This window comes from Bactrocera latifrons, unplaced genomic scaffold, assembly GCF_001853355.1.
Source record: "Bactrocera latifrons isolate USDA-ARS-PBARC rearing strain unplaced genomic scaffold, ASM185335v1 scaffold_137, whole genome shotgun sequence".
Taxonomy (NCBI): domain Eukaryota; kingdom Metazoa; phylum Arthropoda; class Insecta; order Diptera; family Tephritidae; genus Bactrocera; species Bactrocera latifrons.
Genome location: NW_017534819.1, coordinates 227,733 through 238,167, shown reverse-complemented (window position 1 = coordinate 238,167; position 10,435 = coordinate 227,733). Strand labels below are relative to the sequence as shown.

General features: G+C 34.3%; 1 protein-coding gene across 3 annotated transcripts in view; it reads left to right on the top strand.

Annotated features, from left to right (window-relative positions):
* The first annotated feature begins 8,074 nt into the window (after positions 1–8,074).
* The window catches only part of LOC108965220 (polycomb group protein Psc), a 21,976-nt gene continuing 19,615 nt past the window's right edge, over positions 8,075–10,435 (top strand). The window contains exons 1-2 of one of the 3 annotated variants that reach the window (XM_018927462.1): positions 8,075–8,174; positions 8,496–9,252. The gene's annotated coding sequence lies outside the window, so the exon portion shown is untranslated. Of the gene's footprint in view, positions 8,175–8,196; positions 9,253–10,435 lie in introns of those variants that run through there. The other 2 variants (XM_018927463.1, XM_018927461.1) reach the window with 2 other exon arrangements.

Sequence of the window (10,435 nt, the reverse complement as noted above, 5' to 3'; positions counted from 1 at the left end):
GTGTTTTCTTCCATTTCGATAATTAATAAATYTAAGATGAGTAGGTGATTGTCGTGGGAGTTCCCCCTCGCTGATGATAAGTTACAGCAAGGCACCTCGGCTCTCAAGGCTATACCGGAGAATGCCTTCTGTGACGCATTTAATGCTTGCAAATCATTTTGGCAGCGCTGCATCGGCGCAGAAGGAGCCTATTATGGAAGTTTTTGATGAGGTGCACTATTGATTCAATACTTTTTTTTTTTTAAATCGACTCAGTCTTACTTTTGGGCAAACCCTGCATAACGCCTTTGGTTAGTCGTCACATACTAAGCATGTTTGTCAGATCGACGTTTGGGAGGGATAGGCTAAACTGAAAAAAATGTTCGGAGGTTATAGCGCTGCCTTAGACTAACTTTATATACGCTATTCAAAACTATAAAAATAGTACTAAGTTAGTTGATCATTTGATAAGTTGGCTCTTAGGCTAAGCAAAATTGACACCTTTATATTAAGAACATAAGATTCATGTTTGTTGAACTTAGTATTTATAAATCGTTTAATGATTATAACCAATCTAGATGTAAAAAATAAACACCCAGAGTGAGAAATCCCTATGTACATAAGTACGGCATAAGTAATTACACATATGTACAATAGGTACTTATGTACATACTATGTATACAAAAAATACTTATTTCAACTTTACACAAAATGATATCATTCAATTCATTTATGTACATGTATGTATATATGTACATACTTWCAGTTAGTGATATTTTACTTCGCTTATATACTGGTTATAAATTTGTCTACACACACATATGTACGTATATCAATTGAGTTTTGGTTTACTCGTTAGCTACGTAGCATTTAYATCTGAACATATAACCTTTTTGTAAACACCCTTCTTAGGCAGCGAATGACGTGCACAAAATGAAATGTTGGATAATTAAAAATAGACGAAATACCAAAGCGACGCAACCTTCCCCTCACTATCAATCAAAAGTTGTGTGCGCCGAAAGAGTGTTTGCACACATTCACGCGAGCATAATTGAGTTTGTTTGTATTTAAGTGTTCTCAAAGGTTGGTTGGTTGGTATGCCAGCCCTAAAGCGATGAAGGTGGATGAAGGTGGAGGGTATAGTGTGCCCACAATACTTTCGGGCGAGTATATAGCACAATAACATTACACATGTATTCATATATACATACATATATGTTTATAAACACTCATATTGTACAGAGCGCTGAGTATGAATAATATACTTGTATGCAAATGAGAGCGAGCACATAAATACATAATAACATTTGTTATATTATTTGTATTACAACATTTGCCCGAATGAAATTTCAGTCTCCTTATATTATGTTCAATAGACTTACAAGTACATATAAATGCCTAGAGAGGGTATCACAAGATGTCATAAATAAACTAAAAGCACACCGAGTAGGTCGCATTGAATAAAGGGCGAGTGTATGCTCAGAGTGTGTATTGCTGACAGCACGTTTTCTTTCTGTTTTTATTACCGTCTTTTTCGGAGGTAACAGCTGTAACAACAAATCCAGTTCAATAACAGAATGAGAATATGGCATTGAGTATAAAGCTTCGTCGTCGATGTGCTGCTTTTACATTGCCGTTTTAACATCGGATTTTTTTGCGGTACACTACATAAACGACTACAGGAATGTAACATATATTATGTACGTATGTGTGGATTTATGTACGTGTATTTGTATAAATTTATGTATAATCTTACATATGCAATAAAACTGTGCGTGGCTACTGCCAAATTTCTTTTGAGTGAGCAAGATGCTGTAAGTGGTCGCTTAAGAGTAATTAACCACTCACGTACTTTCTGGTGGGGGTCAGGTATATTAATAGATACAATGATAATTACATAAATTCATATGTACATACAAGTATGTAGTATGTATGTGCATACATACATATGTATATGGATATCTAGTACCTATCATATGGCTGTAGATATTAAGGGTTGTCCTTGTAAATTTGACGGACGGGACTTAATGTTCCTAGGTTACATATTTTGATGTGGAAAGGGAATAACAACAAATTGGTCCAGATGATGAAAAAGTATTTAAAAGCAAGCAATATGTTTCTAATCAGTTTTATAAATACGGATTTAGAATCAAGGGAAATGGAACCCGTAGTCTCTGAGTGGAAGATTCTTAATGACCRTTGATTCTCTATTCATAGAATATTRTATATTCGTTTTAACCTGGACAAAGCGGGTCCAGTTAGTAAACCTTATAAGAACTTTAGCAACACGGATTAGTMGGAAACTTCGATCAGCTCTCCCAGTCGCGCCAGGCTACGGGTCTTAGGTATCAGCCAGCGCGATTTCTGACTGTTTTAAGGTTTTTTGGTCTATTTATGTATATGTATGTAGGTCTTCCTTTGAAAGCTCCTGTCCTTAGAGAACTCGGAGAAGTAGAGGGAAAACATTTTACTGCACGCAAGAACTATCGCATATCAAATTWCATACTTTGGGTTGAATGTGTACTTTGCGTCAGTGTGCAAAGTTGGTAGTGTATGTGCACTTTGGAATGTAAATAGAGGCACCTAGTAGGGTGGTGTTCTCTCTCTTTTGCTCTAAAACCTCTCATTGTAGCGGTATATTAAAGGAACTTGAAGAAATAGAATTCCTAGGCACCATCTACGATCTTACCCAAGGGGATCTGAATTGCCACTGGAAAGTATKTGCAGTGAGCTTTTTCACGGATGRATSGATGCTTAGAGAAAATATATGAGRGGAGTGTTATGTCTCCATCAACTACCATCAAGGTAGCTGTAGTCTAATTCCTTCAAAAATTGTACATCCGCTATCGTTTTGCCCGCTCGACTAGTGAAGTATTGTTTGACCCATTGATCATAACATCAAAATACGTTTATATACGAAATATTTGAATATCGCGTCATAGCGAAATCGCATTAAATTGATGAGTTTGCTAGAAAGACCCTAACAAACCAAGCTTGTGCCACCTTGAGATCCTTCTGAATAAAACTGAGGTATTCTGAACCATTSAATCTTAGCAAGATTCATAACGACGCTATGGTAGGTGTTCTAAATGGACACTGTCCAATAGGGTCACATGCTATGAGGCTGCAAATTTCGTCGGATGAAGGTTGAGGAGATGGAATCATCGACACCCTTTCTGCTCAACTGTTGTGGGTGATATTAGCCGCCTCAATAAATTTGTGGCAGGCTCAAAACGCTTTGCCAATCTATAAGGTATCTATACCTGAAAAAAATGAGGAATCACAAAGAATCTGTGTTGTAATCCTGTGGTACTTTTGGTGCTACAACCTAACCCAAYCCTATCGTAATTTATGCTTAATCAACCTTACGAATATTTGTATCAATACTTTTAAAAATTGAAACGTTAATTTTAAAAGTAAACCTCGTGGATTGTAAATATGTAATACTATCACTGTAGTGATATAGTTTTCTATAATAACTGTCAATTCGCTAAACATTGGAGAGTATTGAAACCAATAGTTCAAACAAATTGACAGCACTTTCTTGCAACCCACTACTATTGTGCTTTCTTTGATGAAATAATATTATTTTCACGATGAGACTCATTTTAGTAATCATTGATTTTCAAGGCTTTTGTTTTSTGTGCTTAACTTTCGCTTTTTTAAGTCTGAAGTTTTGAAAATTAATAAAAAACAAGAAAAAAAAACAACTTTGTCTGAACCGAACCTATAACACCCTTCGCACGCGCATTTACATAATATAGCATACAAGATCTCACAGTTCGTTCGAAGGTTGTAAAAAAAGCTTGAAAAATAGTCTATGCCAAATTTCCATGAGGACTTTAATTTGATCGGTCAGTTTGTATGGCAACAACATGCCATAGTTGTTTGATATCGGCGGTTCCGACAGATGCGCAGCTTCTTAGGGAGAAAGGACGTGTGCGAAATTTCAGATCGAAAAACTGAGGGGCTATTCGGCGTTTATAAAAACAGACACACAGATATAGCTAATTCGACTCAGCTCGTCAAGCTACTCATTTATACATATGAATGGATTTTTTACAGGGTCTCTGACGCACATATACTCTATTGTGTCAATTCAACTCGAAAATTTTTTTTTTTTACTTTATATGTAAATTTATTTACAAGAGAACAGCGCGCAAGGATAGCTAGAAAAATAACGAATCAAAGACAGCCAAAACAATGTGCCTATAAAACTGTAGTTTAGCAAAGTTTTTGTATGAGATGCTTTAATATTCAGTCCATATTAATATCCTACAATAATTTAAAAACTTTGGCGAATTTTTAAAGGCTGAAATCAGGACTGGGWTCCGGAATATATAATTAGTTTGTAGGTAAGTCCCGAAATATGTTAATAAAAAATAGTTTTATAGTTTATTTGTCAAAAGTTAGTATTGAATTTGACAGTAATGTAAATCTCTACATAAAACAGCCCACGTAACGTCACGGTAACGTCTGTTATCTACTAATTTAAACGGTTCAAATTGTTTAGGACTTAAAAGGCATTTGCTTCAAATCATACTTATGATCTTTTCATAACTTGTTTGTGGCCATGTCAGGTTGATCTGAGGACACAATTCCGATTTCTTTGGCGCCGCGATTTAAAGGTACCGTTGGAAACTCTTGACTAAAAAATATATGTGTTATAGGTACCGCAAACGCTTAGTTTACGAGATATTCGACCTTAAATTTCAAAAATTCGCAAAATTCGAACATTTCAAGAAAAGTAATAGCTATTTCACCACATTGAACACATTTTATTCACATTTTTTACTTCAAATTAATTAAATTACACTATAAACTTTACTTTTAAATAAATCCACATTTTACACTTTTAGCCGGTTTTCTTACCAAAAAAAATCTTTATTACATTTTACACTCGTTTGAACCTCATTTGTTTACCAAAAATTAAGCCGATATGGAGCGCTGCTCCATTTTTCGCATGGAGAGAGGATGCATATGGATATTTTCTTTTTTAAACTTATTAAGCTAATAAGTAATATTATATAATAATATAAAGTAATATTATATAATAATATTACGTAATAAAGTGTAAAGTATACAGTACAGTGCGAAAACTCAAATTTTGTTTCAATATGAGTACATGATAACCAAAAAATATAACTACTTTAACCACTTTATAATAAAAACTCAACATATTTTTTTTTATTTTAAACGAAAATACTTCAGTCGCCCCGGGTATTCGCTCGAGCGGGGTTATTTTTTTAGAGCGCGGCCAAAGGCCGCCAACGCAGAAGGAGAATGATAGTATAAAATTGTGATATGTATGTACAATAAACATGTTATATTACAATCACATATGTATATATTATAATATTATCACACGATTTTACTTATCTGTGTTTATAAAGTATAAACCACATATTATTCATATATTCATATACAATGTATGTATATGGAAAAGTGTTCACATATTCCATTTTAGCTTGAAAACTCTTTATAGTTTTTTTATCTATGTATATATGGATGTATATAAAAGAAAGTTGTTGTTAGTTACACCATTTATAATTCAAGAACGGTTGAACTGATTCGGCTGAAAATTGGTGGGGAGGTAGTGTAGAACCAGGGTAAGGACATAGGCTACCTTTCATTTCTTTATATTAGAATCCAATAAAACTCATAAAAACAAAAATTATATTTCAAATTGTAATTATTTGTTCAAAATTCATGTTTGTAGGAATCATTTGAATATATGCGTACAATTTTAAACAGATTCTTTATAAAATATAATACAATTGCTAAATATTTGAAATAGTAGAAAAGCAGTGCAACCAAATATACAGTGAAATAGATTATAACTGTCTCAGTAATCAGTTATTGAGTATGTATTATACGACATGCATGCCACAACCTTTCTGAGAACCGATGTGTAGTGCAGTCCACTAGAATGACTGTCGATTGGACTYCAGTRGKAAATGATGGAGCTATGTTTCTATCACCGACGCAAAAATTCGGCTTTATTCCGATTAGAGAGCACTCAACCACTTCTCAGAATCAGTTATTCGTTGTTTTTGTTTTATTATGAACTTGCAAGGCACCCACTTTGCACGGAGCTTTCGCCTCTTTAAGCTTAGCAAATAACTTTTTATCGGTGGATTTCCCTATGCCCAAATTCAACAGTATTTTCCTCCAAAAAGCTATGATTTATTAACACTCAAAATTCGCTATGAACCTTTTTTTGTAAAGTAACACAAGTTGCTTCACAGAAATGCTATATCGCATTAACTAATAATTATAATCCAACTAATAGAAATCATATAGATAGTAGTAGTATTATCTATGTATCAGTCAGAGTGAAGCGTGGCCGGGTCCTCTAGTAGAATAAAGAAAAAAGAATCATTCGAAAGTACAAAGAACGCGCTGTGAAACACTGCAAATTCCTTCACTTTTGGTTTTTAATGTGTGGCAAAGCAGGTTTTCCTCTTAAATATAAACACTCTAAACTTTTCAGACATAAATTTGATAAGTGATTTTTAAAATACTAAATTTAGCTGAAAAATTATAAAATAAATGTGAAATGTGAGCTTAATTCAATGCTTAAAGTAAATATTTAAATATACAGAGTAAAAAACGTGAAAAAATGTAGTGAAACATAGAGAAATACCATGTGTTCTTAGTGCTAATTTTTGAACTTTTAGACGTTAATATTTTAAAAAATATTAGTTATTTTTATATAATATTATTTTTGAGTATTCCTCCTCTGGAGAAGSTAACCTATCTGCATCGATCTGGGTATAAGATTATACTTTAAGACTTTAAATTATTATTAACTTGATTAACAGGTTAGTTCTAAAAGTGAGTATTATTATATGTATATACTATATTATATGTATGTATATGTGTACTTGCATATATTTACGTCGATTTCTTTTAACTGCAACAAACTTTTAGCGACAATTTAATTCGTCAGCACTTTGATACGATTCTAATTTCAATCGCAAGTGCCACATAAAGCTGGCCGAGGGGCCGTCAGCATTGCGAACACGAAATACGGTAATAAACGGCTCAACTCAACGCCAACAATTGCAACAGCAGACACAGAATTGTTGTTGGTAGCAGAAACCAGTTCGAACATCCAACATATACAGCAACTATCGACCAGTTTATTAAACACAATGCTAAAACAACAGACTTCGTAGCAGCAACTCAGCMAAAGTATTTACCACAGTCTCTACCGAGTGCAGAGCGATACATGTGTATATACACAGAAGTATATATTATTCATATAGAAATCATAAAAAGTGCTTTCGAAATTGCTCAAACCAACTTGAATATGAAATGTGTCATGAATGTGAGCAGCTGCTTGGACGCAGCAACAAATAAATAATGGAACTTATATACTATTATTCACTACACTTATTGAACACTCGTACCCATCTAGTACCCGCCAATTAATATATAGTAAATGCGAGTACGCTCACACATGCCATAGTATACAGTTGAGCAGCAAAAAGAGCGAATCAACACATTGTTACTCAAATGAGACCAACCAAGAGCACGAGCCTCTGAAGAAACGTTAACGCCAAACTACAGTGACAGTGACAGCTGTCGAACGTTCAACAAAGCAGTATAACTGGACTGGGCCKGTCGAATGGCTGCGTTGCTGCACGGCAACGATGCGTGTGAATGAGTGAGAGAGGCAGAGAAAGAAGATATGATGTTAGTGAGTATATGTGCACACGAAATGAATGAGTGCTGTTGCGAATGAAATAAGGGGATGGGCAGTAAATAGCAGCGCTGTGTATAGTACAGCTGGTTTGAGAAGATATTATATGTATATAACACCAGAGAGAGAGAATATGAGGAGGATGAGCGTTGGAAGAAAAAATAAATTCGTTGAAGTTCAGCGCCACAAGGCACTAGCAACGCTATATATTTCATTGTGTAAGCAGAAGCCGCTGCCTCTGCGCTTGTATATAGCAGCAAGCGCTGCGGTCTGCCTATATAAAAAAAAATAATACATAAATGAAATTGAGTGTTTTCGAGACGGTTTATGGTTCACGGTTACAGCGAGYCGGAGCGTTGCGCTAGAGCTCATTTCGAGACGGAACGTTGAGTTGTGTGGTAATATTTTAATATTGACGGGAAAATTAGTGTTTCTCGCCTTTACAAAGAGAGCATAGTTTCAAAGAAATTTCAAATGTTCAAACAAAGTAAATAAATTATATATTGAAAACAATGAAATTTATTTTAATTACAAATAATTAATAATAAAATGAAAATAACTAAAAATTAAAGTCGCTAACTAAATAAGTGAAGGAGAAGCAGCTACAGGCCAGACAAATGAAGCTGTTCATATGCSGAGAAGTGCACTTTGCGTGTATATACATATATTTGTGTGTGTAAGTTGAATATTAATGTCGGTAGCGCTGCCAACGTCGCCGCAGTCAAAAAACGCTTCGGTTGTCGCAAAGTCGCATTAGCAACGCTGCTATCTACTGGAAGAGAACAAATACATGTGTTCGCATATACAGAAATAAGTGTGTAGTGCCTCTCTATAACGCYAGAGTGCTTGTGCGTTGATAATAATTTTTTCGGAGTATCTCAAATACGGTTGTCACGTTTTTCGACGGCAGACTACCAGCTACCTCTGACGTTTCATTTTACTGAACTGCGCGTACAGTATGTGTGTGTGYACAAMCCCAACAACAACAACAACATAKAATATATGTATGTGTGTGTGAATGTTGTAACGTGCGGGTACAAAAAAGCAAAGTAAGCGATAAAAGTGTACTTAAAGCAAAGTGGTGGAAAATAAATTAAGGAAGMAGAAAAAAGTGCATTATTCCGATGKTATTCAGTGTATGAATAAAGAAATAAGCAAAAGTGAATAAAACTAGTGCAAGCACACAGAAAATAATAAAATTCAAGGCAGATTAAAATAAAATATGTAAAAAGTGTTGTAAAAAAATCAATTATATAGTTAATGATTTACTAAATGTGCATATATCATGATTTTGATTGGCGAATGTGAATAAGTTAAAGTTGGAGTMAATGTATGTGTATATAAATATATTTATTTAAAACTACAATTGGGATTACAAATGGATATTGCCTTCTCCAATTTGGATAAATAAAATACAAACATATATGGATAACCCTATACGYAATCAGCAGCCTGATAACAAATTATCTAAACTTATCTGTATTCATTACGAACAGATTGGCGCTGTACTAGCTGCATTGGTACTCTGTTACAATTAGCGCACACGTTCATCGTGTTCATTAAAGGTAAAAAAYATKTTTTTTTCTTTTAATTTTGAAATATGAAACTTGTGCATGATCAGCTACAAAACCCACCACCACCTTTGCCAGCTCCTTTTACACCTAAATGCATGTACCCTTAAAATGCCTTCCAACTTGCCATTAACTAACAAACAATTTTCTGATTCCTTTTTGCTTTTAATATTTATTTATCAACATCTTCGTATTTCAGTATTCGTTTCATTCAATGCAAACTATGTATATGWGTATACATATTAACAAACATAAAAGCCTACTTGCATTTACCATTCTACTAAGCTTATATACATTTATTTGTAGATAAATAAGCGTACATAGCTATGTGTGTTACATGCACACAAATATGTGTACCCACAGATATGTTTGCCCAACTTCAATCTCTTTAATGTATAGTTTTATCGTGGCATTCAGCCTTTGCACTTCGTTCGTTTTGCTTTACTTCATTTCATTTCGCCTCTGTAACGGCTTTCCGAGTACTACTTTTCTACCCTCAGTCCGTTCGACTATTCCACAGCCATGCGGCATATCGCATGCAATAACAACCAGAAACGACTGCCACTTTGAGACCACGACAACATTAGTATAACGAACGTACAGAAGTAACAGCACAGCAAATAACAGCTATGCTGTAGTGACAACGAAAGCACCGACGCAGGCAGATTTGACACAAAAACCAACAACAGCAGCTCTGTGTCGAAGTCATAGGCAGCGAGCAGCTTGCGTTTTTCCCTTCGCCTACTGCATATGTATACCATAAATCGGTATATCGGTGTATAGCTCTGCATTTATGTATGTATACATAGATATAATGCACGCAGCTGAACAGCATTAACAGAGCCGGCGCTCGAACACATTTAGTTGCACAGTGCATATAAAACGAACTAAGTTACACAAAAAACAGATGAATAATTAAAAATAATTATTAATTTAYTGAAAAACAATTGAAATGTGATTAAATACATTAAGTTTTTATATTGTAATTCYGCAAATGTAAATTAACATAGTTTTCAGATTAGAAATCTCCATTATCGGACTGAAAATTAAGAAAAAATTAATCAGAAAAATTTACTAAAAAGTAAAAATTAGAACTTAAATTCATCATTGAAAATATGAAGAATTATGTCTTTCAATTTTAAATTTTTTTAAACTTTCGTACGTCATGTTAGTTTGT